At 43.6% G+C, this 12,995-nt stretch overlaps 2 long non-coding RNA genes across 3 annotated transcripts; one reads left to right on the forward strand and one right to left on the reverse strand.

The window, feature by feature from the left end:
• Positions 1–246: 246 nt before the first annotated feature.
• LOC139082761 (uncharacterized) lies at positions 247–2,747 on the reverse strand. The gene is made up of 3 exons (XR_011538969.1): positions 1,843–2,747; positions 979–1,097; positions 247–884 (listed from the first exon to the last, which is right to left on the reverse strand). It is a non-coding gene; the product is annotated as an uncharacterized lncRNA (long non-coding RNA).
• A 7,497-nt stretch (positions 2,748–10,244) lies between these two features.
• LOC139083101 (uncharacterized) lies at positions 10,245–11,875 on the forward strand. 2 transcript variants are annotated; one of them, XR_011539670.1, is made up of 3 exons: positions 10,245–10,441; positions 11,199–11,369; positions 11,484–11,875. It is a non-coding gene; the product is annotated as an uncharacterized lncRNA (long non-coding RNA). The 2 variants fall into 2 exon arrangements; XR_011539669.1 differs by having other exon boundaries at positions 11,199–11,365.
• The last annotated feature ends 1,120 nt before the right edge of the window (positions 11,876–12,995 follow it).

Consider the following 12,995-nt stretch of genomic DNA (forward strand, 5'->3'; position numbering starts at 1 on the left):
TCTGGTAACTGGAGTTTCCGGTTTGGGCTGAACTAACTCCTAAAGAAAGTTCTTAGGGAAAAAAAATGAAAACTGGGGGTGGGAGTGCAGGTCCAAGCCAGGGAAGCGAGCAGGTGACATATCAGTTCTCAAGGACAGGACCTGAGGCTTTTAATAATAGCCCTTATTCAGGGCCAGGCACACCGTAGGCAATCAATAGATATTTGTTGAATGAATAAAGCGAGGAAGAGGAGGACAGACATCATGTGTGTCATAACCAGATTCTTTGCCTTTATTTGTGGCTAAGCCGGCCACATAAAAAACCTCTAAAAAACCATTTTTGGGAGAATAAGGAAATTTGAATATGATTAGGGTATCTCATGTTATTAATTTATTGCAAATCCTATTGACATTAGTTTACTGTTTTAGATGTTAGGAATTTATTATTTTTTGTGAGGTGCAATAATGGAATAATGATGATGTTTTAAAAGGTCTTTCCAGGAAGAGATGTATATTCATGTATTTATGGGTGACATTCATGATGTCTCAAGGAAAAGATGAAACAAAATTGACAAATTGTTGCTAGCTGTTGAAGATGAGTGATGTGTTTACAGGAGTTTATTATGATATACATTGTGCTATTCTTAAGTAAATAGACTCTTTTCTGACAGAATCCAATCTTGTTGTCCTAAGACATATGTATGTAATGAATTTCAACTTCGCTCCTATGTATCCAGCATGGGACTAGTTACGTAGCATCCTGGGAGAATTGAGAAAATAGTCATTAGTTACGTAGCATCCTGGGAGAATTGAGAAAATAGTCATTCAAAATACTCGAAGTGTTTTCCACGTGGTTTCTGTGGTTCCGCCTCATCAGTGGAGAAAGTTTGAGAGAGGTCTAAAACCTGTAATCCAGAGGGGACACCCAGTTAGGAAACAGCAAGGCACACCTCCTCGCCTCAGTGCACCCCCACCTGAAATGGAGATAACAGTGCCTACCTTCTAGGTGGTTGGGATGAACCACCTGCCCTTCTTGTTGTCCTCGACAATTGTTTTTGCGCTGTCTGAACTTGGTGGCTTTTGACCAAGGTCAAAACAGGGGATGAAGGAAGAGAAAGCTACAGAAGAAAAACAATTACGGACATATTCCTCTGGACGCTTCTCACACTTCTCTGCTTCTCTGCTCCTTAGCCCCCACAGAACTCAGCCTCATCTCTTTTCCCCTTCTCTCCTGTCCCTAAAGCAGTGCACATGCCTTTCAAGATTTTCTGACAATGACTAGGGAGTTGAAGGGCAGGATTTGGAGGGGAAAGTGCTGGCTAGGGCTGTGCATCCCACGTGGACCGGTTTCCTATTCTGATCCCACGACTCTTTGGCCATGTGATCTTGAGCAATTACCTAACTTCTCTTAGCTTCAACTACATCTCCTGTGAAACAAAGATGGTATCACCCAACATGTTGTTGGAAGACTGAGTGAAGCATTATATGGAATGTGCCTGGTGGACTGCATGGCATACAGCAGATGCTCAATAAGTTAGTGATAAGGGCAAGAAAAGGCTCCCAGTGCTGCCTCCCTCACATCCCCCATCATAGCCGCTCAGACCTCACAGGAGGATCATTTGAACTTTGAATTCAAGGTGCTGATAATTGGTTTCTAGAAGGCGAGGTCAGGGGAGAGAAGACCCAGAGGAGGGTTGGTGTGCTTCTCAAATGACTCCCTCTATAAGAGCTGACAGTGGGGTTTTAAGTGAGGGAGATGAGAAGGAGAGTGCTTGCAAGATGGGCAAGGGGAATTCCTAGGGCAGATGGTGGGGGTGGTAGGGGAGAGGTACACTCCAGAGACATAGGTAAGACCTGAGTTACCTGTAAATACGAATGTTTCCTACAAGTAAACAGAAGAAACTTAGTACTATGTGCCGAGGATAATCCTCTACAGATATTTACAGTATTAACTCCTGTAACCCTCCCAGCAACCAATGAGGTAGGTACAATTTCATCTCCATTTTACGTATGAGTGAACTGAAGCAAAGACCCAGTAAGTGACTTGCTCAAGGTCCCCCAGCTGGTAAGTGGAGGGGCTGAGCTCAGACCAGGCAGGCTTGTTAACATCCATCCTTGAAATTGATGGTGCTTGTGTGACCCTGCGTTGAGGATGGCACAAAAAGTCACCACAGTTTGGTTGATCTTTCTTCCCCTGAAGAGTGGGTCACCCTAACAGCCCCTGGTTTTCTCAGCCAGAACATCTTGAGTCTCCAGCACGTTTTTTTTCTCCTTCAGGCTTAGTTCCTGGATCCCTCTTGGCTTGTCCATTGTCTGTTCTTAGATGGAGTGTCCTCTCTCTGTTCCAGTGTATCTGTTAGGGTTCAATCAGAGAAGAAACAGCACCACTAGGAGCAATATAAAATAGGGACTTATAGTCACTAAATAATTTGGGGAGCTGGTTAAACAGTCTATGTACTGCTGGTCCTGCAGCCTGAAGTGTGTAGGGCAGGTAATCTGGAAGTGAAGATGGGGGACAGCAAAGACAAACTGGAAGCCACGAGCACGAAGCTGGAACCAAAGGACAGATTGGAATCAAAAGTCTCCAAATTCAAGGAAGTCGGTATCCTAAAGAAGCTGAAAGAGGCTCCAGTCGGGGCTGGAGGAGCAGTGACCCAGCGGCTGCCCACACCAACAAGGTGAGCCAGCAGACAAGGCCACCAGGAGCAGGAGCTGTGACAGAGCCTCACGCCCTGCACCAGTCTACATAGAAGGAACATGGCAGCTCTTTCACTTCCACCTTCCAAATTCCACACCAGCGCTCTCCTGTAGCCCATGCCAACCCGGAACCATGCAAGAGAGGGAATTCTGGGAAATGTAGTTCCAGTTTAACTAAATTGTTAGAATCTCAAGCCACACACCTGGGATAGGATGCCCTATTTTTTCTGGGCAAGCCCCAACATTCTTTCTCTGGCTTTCAAAAAGCTGAGGGGAAAACAAAACAAAACTCCTGCCCAGGGAATTTCTTGTCTTTAGTATTTATTTTGAGTTTTGGTTTAGAGCAAAGGTGGAATTATTCCTTCTGCCAGACCCACCCAGGTCTGGGTCCTTTGCTTCTCTTCAGAACCATCCAGACCCTCTGTCCTTGGGCCTCTTCTCCCCAGCGGTGGGTTGTCACCCCAATCAAAACTCAGTTGTGATGAGCCGAGGATCCCTGACAGTCACCAGGGTTTTTGATGAGTTTGGGAAGCACAGCGGAATTTTTTCAGGGTCTTAATTATATAAGCATTATGTTCCAAAGTATATTTTCCCTTAAGTCCCGGACAGTGTCTTTTGACTTTGCCATAATGACATGAAGTAACATAAATGACAGTGTACCATTCTCATCTCCAGGGTAGGGCTAGGCCCAGAGTTGCTTTTATTTAAATACTCTAACAATTGGAGGTACCGTGGCCTAGGTTAGTGCTGTCAAACCACTGTAGGGCTGGTCAAAACTCTCCTGGTTCCCATCCCCCCAGTTTCTGATTCAAAAGGTCTGGAGTGGGGCCCGAGAACTTGCAGCTTTATCAAATTTCCAGGTAATGATGGTGCTGCTGGTCTGGGGGCCACACTTCGAGAACCACTGACCTTGTGGTTAAGAGCACAGGCTTCTGGAACGGACTCCATGGCATGGGCTCCCAATTCACCATCCGTTTGCTGTGTGACCTTGGGAAAATTACTCAACATCCCCATGCCTCAGTTTCTTTATACGTAAAATGGGGATAATAATGGCACCTACTTTGGGGAGTTATAGTGAGGATTAAATAAATTAATCCACATAAAGGACAGACACTTTATTATCCACAAAGTACTTTAGCCATAAAATGCTTTATCCACATAAAATAGGGATACAGCATATAGTAAATACTCAAATGTTTACTATTATTTTAAAACAGAGTGTTTTGTGAGTTAATGATTACATAGCAGATGCATATTATAAAATATTCCAGATCCGCAGATCTTTCACACTCATGAAGCCTGAGTCTAGAAGAAATTGAAGTTCTTCTTTTCTTTCCTGAGGAAGACTCGCCCTGAGCTAACATCTGTTGCCAGTCTTCCCCTTTCTTTTTGCATGAGGAAGACCGGCCCTGAGCTAACATCTGTGCCAATCTTCCTCTGCTTCATCTGTGGGTCCCCGGCCACAACATGGCTGAGTGGTGTATGTTCCCGTCGGAGATCCGAACCGCGAACCAGGGTTGCCGAAGCGGAGTGCGCTGAACTTAACCACTAGCCACGGCACCAGCCCCAGAAGAAACTGAAGTTTCACAGTAATCAGTTGTGAAGTTTTCATGTCTCTTTATAATTGTCCCTTCGTATTTCTCTAATGATGGTCACGGAGCTTGGAAATACCAAGCAGATGCATTGGGAAAAAATATCCTGGTAGAAATAAAGAAAGTGCTAGCTCTTTTACAAAACATTTTAATGGAAAAGCTAGCTTTATTGGCGAAGTTTGAGTTTAATTTCCTAGTTGAACACAGGGTGGCAGCACCACCCGGGAATTCTGCAGGAATATTGCTCTGAGCCGCCTCCCCGCCCCCTCCCGCACGAGGCTGGGTTTTTGCACTTTGAACCTTATTTCCTGAGTTTCACACGCTTTCCTATCCTTGTTTAGCCTTTAGACCATCAGTGGACCGTGCCCCTTTCCTGTTGGGGACGCCAGTGCCAGTTCATGGGTTTGAAAAAATAGTTTCACCTCGATCTCAAGACTAACCTGATGTGTGACTCTCAACAGGTCCCAGTGCCCCTCTGAGCCTCAGTTTGCCTGTGCACAACGAGGCCAGTGGAATAGGGGCTCTCCGAGGTCATCAGCCCCGACAGCACGGGGTTCCAAGTCCAGAGTCAGGGCTTCTATATGACCTCAGCAGGTGGGTCGTGACTGGCGCCGATGGGCGCTCCGGCGAGAGTCCCCGCAGCAGGAAGGCAGGAGCGCGGGGCAGAGCCAGCGGGTGCGGGAGACGAACAGGGCGCCCTCGGGAGCACCCTGTTTACCCGGGCCCGGGAAAGGTAAAACATTGTGTGCTGGAGTAAAACGAACCAGGATGCATTAGGAGACGCGGTGGAAAATCACATCCATTTTTAACATAAAACTGATGTCGTCAACCCAAACTGCATGCCTCAGAAGACTTTTTCAGGGGCCGCCCGTCCACTCTGTTCTGTCTTTGGGGTTACTTCGGTGGAGACTGTCGCTTCGGGCAAATGTTTTGTTTAATTGAAGCCTAACGGGTTTTGTTCAACAGAAACTTCTTTTGGAGGAGGATGCTCTGGCGCCCTCTTGTGCCTTATCCCGAGTGAGGCGTCACTCGCCTTCCAAAGGCTTCGTTTACAACCTCTCACACCAAAGGATCCAGTTTTTGCCTTTTGAGTCCCATGTTACCCTTCTTCTGGATGATTACTTTTACAGCTAACTCTGATCTCCCAAGTAGCGGTTATGAGATTCCGCGTTGGTAATATGGACTCCAGGCAAGCTTAGAGCGGAAGCACTAATAAGCTAACTTGATGGAACTGCCAAGTCTGGTGTCGGCTCATTTCGTAGGAAAACAACACGCCTCTGGAGAGATGGCTGTCAGTCCTGCGGGGAGAGGGAAAGTCTGCGAGGAGTCTCACATTTTTTGAGCTTGGGTCCAGGTAGCTGGCGCTCTGGAATCCTCTCGCCTTTCGTCTACCTCCTCTTTCCAGCTCACACAGTATGACTAGGTGTCTGCCTCAGTTCATGTTTAAGATGCCAATTCCTCACAGGCGGGCTCCCCTTGGGGCCCTGACATCTATCCTAGCGCTCCTGGTGAGCAAGGGACCAGATCCTGATCCTTGTGCCTGGAACGGTTGCTAGAATACCAATACTTCTCCAGGGAACGGCTGCATTAGAACCTTCTGGGATGCTATACATCCAGACTCTGGGAGTCCAGCCCTGGACCAGCTGCATTAAAATCTCTGAAGGTAGAGATGAGAATTATGCATTTTAAACAAGATCCCCATGTGACTGTTAGGCAAGCCAAGATTTAGGAATTGCTTCACAGATTAGCAACTCATCGTCACGATACCCTCAGTCCACATAGCAAGTGTCTGCATTTTTGCTGCCACTTCCCCACACCACCGCCAACAGGGCTGCACCTTCTTAGATCTGAGCACCAGCCAGGGTGCATGAGCGTGAACCTCCTGGCTTCTGTCCCGGGAAACATGTCACAGAGTAAATTTCTCAGCTCTTTCCTGGACCCTTTTTTTCTTCCATCAGGCTAGTGTTTCTGAGGTTGCAGCAAGACTCTGCTGAACAACTTCAACTTACATCCCTGACATTAAAATAAAAATGTCAAGAAATAAGAAATTGAACTTCTAAGGTCGTAAGAGCATATGTATTCTGATATATGCATAGTCCCAGAATCAGTTATATTTAGGCAAACTAAAAGCTACCTACAGAAACAATTGTCTGGTGTTTTGGTAGCTTTGCTCGGCCGAGGCACCTTTTGTCTATTTGTGTCTGTCTTTCTGTCTGTCTCTCTTTCTGTCTGTGGTAGGCGTGGTGAGCCATCATGCACTTGACATTAACAGGGATAAGCTGAAACTGAGTATCTGCCATTTCTGTCAGACAGAAACGGTGAGGTCAGGGGCCTGAAACCCACTCTACGGTTCCGGGACTCAGTGTTGGGAAGGACAGTGAAGGCCAACTTCTTCCCCAGGGCAGGACTTCCTTCCCCTCGGGCTCACTCAGGGGACATTATCTCAGATGCTGACTTCCGTGGCTGTCTGCCGTTGGACCTACTTCCAGGTATACTTTTCATCTGAGTACCCCAGGGTTTCCTTGCCTAGCAAGTCTCACAAAAGAGGCAGAGAAAAAAATAACCTATGAGCTCACTAACACTGATCACTAGTGTTACAAGTGCTGACAATCACATCTTCGACTTTAGTGCATTGTTGCCCAACACGGTAGCCACAGGCCACCTGTGGCCACTGAGTGCTTGAAATGTGGCTCATGTGGAATGTGCTATATATTCTGGAGACATGGTAAGAATGTAAAATATCTCATTAGTGTTTATATATGTATTGACTGCAAGTTGAAATGATAATATTCTGGATACATTGGGTTAAATAAAATACACTGTTAAAATTAATTTCACTTGTTTATTTGAAATCTTCAAATTTGTCTACTAGGCAATTTCAAATTACATAACATGGCTCATACCCTACTAGTCTGAACCTGTGGTATTTATCTGATGATTTCTACCGTAACTAACCTTTTGGGGCTTAACCACTTCTCTAAGCTTCATGATCTGTCAAGTTTCTCCTATTTCTTCCCCTCCTGGCCAGCCCTATCGTATTGCCTATAGAGCTGTGTGACCCATGACAGCTCTTGCTAGAATGCCCCAAGCTGCTCATTCCATTGCTGCATAACTTTAGCTGTTAGAAGATTCTTTCTTATATATAAGCCAAAATATGCTTTCCTGGGACAGCTTTCTATGAGAATAAATGAGTCGCGGTTAATGACTAGATAGCAACAAATTTATGCCATTTATTTAACCAATTCCCTATTGCCAATTATTTGGTCTGTGTACAAGCTTCTAAAAATTATACTCTGATAATCATCCTTACAGTTAAATTTGTATATACATATTAAGTGATTTTCTTTGGATAAATTCTTACTAATATAATCTTTAAAGCATTTGACATCGTTCTGTATTACATGAACAACATTAGATATTACAATTTTTGAAGTCTTTATACTTCTTATAAAATGGTAATTTTGTTAAAAATTTTACTTTAAAATGGTAATTTATTATTTTCCTTTGCTTTAGTGGAATGATATTTTAACTTTCTTGGTTTATTTAGAGCTTAATTTCTTCTCAAGCTTTCTTTCTGTTGATGGCAGAAATTAAATAGAATTCAGATGCCAGTTTCTATGTCTGTGTTTCCTTCTAGAGGTATTCTATGCATTTTCCATACAAAGAAACCACACAATATACATTTTCCCATGCCTTTCATTTTCATAATTATTATTATTTTTTAAATCCTAGATTGGCTTCTTTTTTACCCTCCTTAGTAAATGTCGCCTGTTACCTTAGTTTTGCAATAACCACAGGACCCACACATATATAGTCAATTGATTGTTGCAAAGGCAATTCAGTGGAGAAAGGACAGTCTTTTCAACAAATGGTGCTGGGACAATAGGATATACACAGATAAAAAGATGAATTTAGTCCCTTACATCTCATAACACACACAAAAAAATAACTCAAAATAGATAATGGACCTAAATGTAAAATAGAAACTATAAAACTTGTAGAAGAAAACATAGAAGAAAATCTTTCTGGTTAGTCAAAATAAGACCAAAAATGGTCCTAGATATGACACCAAAAGCATGATCCATAAAAGAAAAATCTGATAAATTAGACTTCATTAAAATTAAGAACTTCTCTTCAAAAGACACTGTTAAGAGAAATAAAAGATGAGACACAGACTGGGAAAAAAATTTGCAAATCATATTATCTGATAAAATTCTTGTATCCAAATTATATAAAGAACTCTTGAAACTCAATAATAAAACAACCCAATAAAAAATGGGCAAAAGATTTGAAAAAACATTTCACCAAAAAGATGTTCAATATCAAATAAACACCTGAAAAGGTGATTAACATCTTAGTCCTTAGGGAAATGCAAATTATTACCACAATGAGATACTTCTACACATCTATTTGGATGGCTAAATTTAACAAGACTGACCATAGCAAGTGTTGGTGAGGATGTAGGACAGCTGAAACTCTCATATACTGCTGATAGGAGTGTAAAATGGTACAACCACTTTGGAAAATAGTTTGGCAGTTTCTTAAAAAGTTAAACATACACCTACTATGTGATCCAGCCATTCCACTCTTAGATATGTGCCTAAGAGAAAGGAAAGCCTGTGTCCATTCAAAGACTTGTACATGAATGTGCATAGCAGCTTTATTTCTAATAATCCCAAACTGGAAACAACCCAAATGTTCATCAAGAGATAAACAGATAAACAAACTATGGTATATCCATACAATGTAATACTACTCAGTAATAAAAAGGAATGAACTAGTGGTACATGCAATAACAGATGAATTTCAAAAGAACTATGCCAAATAAAAGAAGCCAAATAAAAAAGAATATTTCTTGAACAATTTCATTTATATAGAATTCTAGAAAATATAATCTAATCTGTAGTGACAGAAAGCAGATTAGTGGTCACCTGGGAACAGGGTAAGGAGGAGAGAGGCCAGGAAACTTTCAGGGGTGATGGATGGATTCATTGTCCTGATTGAGGTGGTGGTTTTATGGCTACATAGCTATGTTTAAACTTATTTAGTTATACGTTTTTAATTTGGACAGTTTATTGTGTGTCAATTGTGCCTCAGTAAAATTGTAAAAAAAAATCTTATTACTTACTAAAGCACAACCAAAATCTAACATCTCCAACATGGGAAGAGCTCTTATCTCTTCTCTGCTCCCTACTTTACTCCTTCTTGTGAGAGGAGCAATGACCAATCCTACTGGGGAGATTGGAAAAATGAACACATGTGACTGCTCCCCTTGCTTTTGGAGCAGCTTGTCTCCAGTGCTCACAATCTAACTACACCTGTGGGAAAATTCCTGGAATGAGAATTATCCCTAAAAGGGAAGGGATTTAAGTTTAATTCTGGAAGGAGATTTAAAGAGCCCAATTGTGACTATTGTTCAAGTTACACTTTTCAGTTCAGCCTCATCGCCAATGAAGCTGACATTTTGATCTCCGTTGGTCTCATTCTTGTATCTTTCAGTTGGTTCTTACGTGGGGAACCTTAACTTCTTAAACATCACCTTCTCCTCCTTCACAGACTATTGGGAAAACAGTGGCACAAAGGTGTGAATCAGTGATTTTGCTCATAAATATTCGACAATCTGGTATCTGAGAGGAAAAATACCCAAGATTTGTAGTATTTGCCTGTTTGTGTGGTGTAAATATTCTCATCATGATGGATTTCAAGTTACCAACATGAAGTTGCTAAATGCAGAGCTAGGAAGAGAGGCACATGGTTGGCTCTTGTCAGCTGATACAAACCAGCTCCTGCACAACAGTGAGAGAGCTCAAGGCAGAACTTTGACGACGATCCAATGTATGAGCCGCCTGCTAGCTACCAGCAACGAATAATAATAATAATAATAATAATACCCTATGATGAAATAATGTTATGCCATTTTTTAACCATTTTCTGCAAGTAGAATACGGAATTTGGAATCAGGTTCAAATTCTTGCCACATTAGTTATTCATTCGTTCAACAAACAGGCAACACCTAAGGGCCAGGTCCTAGTCTAGGTGCCATGGATAGAGTGGTAAAGAAGACAGACAAACTTCCAGCTTCATGAAGCTTACTAAATTCCAGTGGTGAAAAGAGACAATAAATAAGGACAGTAGTGACTAGTGCTATAAAGAAGAATAAAGAATAACACAGGGTAAGGGGGAAAAGAGGGTGCTTTTTCCTCTTACCCTGAGGGGGCAGTGGGGGACTGTTGTAGACAGGGTGACTGGAAAGCCTGTCAGGGCAGCGAAATTTGAGCAGAGTCAAGAGTGATGGGAGGGAGTATCCAGGGAGAAGGGTTGGGAAGAGAATTCTAGGCAGAGAGGATAGCAAGAGTAAAGACCTTCAGGTGAGGAGGTTTGTACGAGGCCAGAAGGCTGGTAGCTTTTTGTGTGGGAAATTGTGGAAATTCACATCTATTCTCAGTGAATTAAGAGTCGAGTGCACAGTAAGAGTGGAGCAGAGGAGAGAGGTCTGAAATAGTGTGTGAGAGAAGGGGAGAGTGAATCGACCGGAGAAAGGTAGGACTGTGGGGCAATGCCAAGGATCAACTTGAAGTTTGTGATGGTAAATTTAAATGAGAATAGTTTCCCTGGTTGTTTATTCTTCTCCAGCCACAGTGCAACTGGGTGCAGGCATGGAGAAAGTGGGATTGGCTCAATAAAGGGATAATTTAAAAGATGATGGAAATGACTGCACCAATTGAACCTTAAGAAGGTCAGTCAGCTTCTGCTTTTGCAATTTTGAGAGCCCTTGAGTCAACAGGTCCAGCTACTTTGCTGGAGAGACCACATGGAAAACCTTTTGGAGGGGCCACGCAGAGAGGCCGAGGCTCTGGGACTACTTGGGGAGAGAGAAAACTCTCACCTTCCCAGAATTCCAGCTGAGCGCAGCCTCCCTGCTGCTCCCAGCACCTAGGTGCCAGACATGAGAGTGAAGACATCTTGGACATTCCAGCCCCAGTCATGTGCCTGCAGCTTCATGACAGACTACTCGTGACACCAGCAGAAGAACCATTCAGCTGATCTTTCGTCAACTCACAGAATCATGGGAAATAATAAAATGGTGGTTGTACTAGGTCGGTAAGTTTTGTGATAGATAACTAAAACAGCACCTAGGCAGCACCCCTCCAGAGAGGGAGCCTGGAAATAAACCTTTCAACGTCACTCTTCTCCCTCCCTCTGATCTCCTTGTAGGTGCTCCCCGTAAGTTGAACCTAGTCCAAGGCAGAAGGAAAAGGAGCCTTCGATGTTGTCCATAAAGGTCAGACTCTCAGGTCACAGAGCAAGGGAGAGAAGAATGGAGATTGGCTCTGGAGAGGCAAACAGAAGAGATTCAGCAGGGGCCACCCCCTTCCCCTTCAGCATCAACTCTAGCTCTCCGTGCAAGTGAAAGTTGATCTCCCTGTTACAGAACACATCGAAGTCCTTCAGCTTCCGTATTATCATGGGAAAATGTTTGTTCAGTCATAGTCCCACCTGGAACCCAAAATCTTAGCCAACACTAGTGTTCTTCATATCAGGTGGCTAAGATGAGGGGAGAAGGATGTGGAAAAATAATCAATTAATATCAAACCTAGCTATTACCATCCCTGCTTCTTGACTGGTCATGAGGTCTAAGCAAGTGGTAATCATATCTGTTTTCTTCCACATTCACTTCATGTTTCTCTTACCCTCTGATACCACCTCAGCTTCATGGGGTTCTTTACCTGGTAGGGTGACTCAAACCTTCATTCCTGTGGGATTTGAGTCCTTACTGGTCTTGTTTTATTCCATTGCTACAGTTTCCCGTTGACTAGGACAATTGGCCGAGTGAGTACTAGGAGGCACCTAGTGATTCCTCTGGGCTCCAAATATAGTTCTGTCCCATCCTTGTGTAGCAGCAACCCAGTTTCTCCCTGGTAATCAGGATCAATGACCCCGGTCAGCACAGTAGCCCCATTCTCCACATTGCTCCCTTGGCCACTAGGATCTTTAAATCCAAAGAGGCCAAGGTCATAGGGACAAAAAGCAAAATTCTTCAAGTGTAATAGTGAGAGGTACCACTCCCAGCTCCAACCCTTGGTTCCCAGGCCCATGCATTCTGGCTAAGGAAAAGAAGACATGATATATTGGTCACTGGTTAAAAGTATACCTCAATTTACAGATCAGCAGCCCAACCTCACAGGGTGATGTCTCCCAGCTGCTTTCAGGCCTAAGCCTTCACCAGGCTACTCCACTGTTCTATTAAACCACTACTTCTGTGTAACGGGGCATGTGGTAAGATCGGCGACGTTCACAGATGCTGAGGGCATGGCTCCACTTCTTTTGCCATAAAAGGCACCCCCTTCTCTTAGGCAATGTTGTGTGGGACATGATGATGGTGGATAAGTTGTTCCAAGAGCCTGAAAACAGGTAGAACTGGCAGAAGCACTGAGATCTTGCCACTGATTTTCCAAAACTAATCTTTCCAAGTCCCTGGCCAACTGAGTCACTGTCCATGTGTCACTATTGTTCTGTACCTCAGGCTATCTCTTTTTTCACGTGAAGTGGGTACAGCATCCAGAGTTCTGCCCATAGGGATTTCCCTTCACCGTTATCTTTCTGGGCCACCCTTTGGCAGAGTGCTAGTGTAGCAGCCACCCACTTCCAGCTGGTCCTGGCATAACAGGAAGATCCATCAACAAATCTAGCCTGTGTTTTCCTCTATTCACTGGCCCTGTAGAACTC

Source organism: Equus przewalskii, chromosome 4 (assembly GCF_037783145.1).
Source record: "Equus przewalskii isolate Varuska chromosome 4, EquPr2, whole genome shotgun sequence".
Lineage (NCBI taxonomy): Eukaryota > Metazoa > Chordata > Mammalia > Perissodactyla > Equidae > Equus > Equus przewalskii.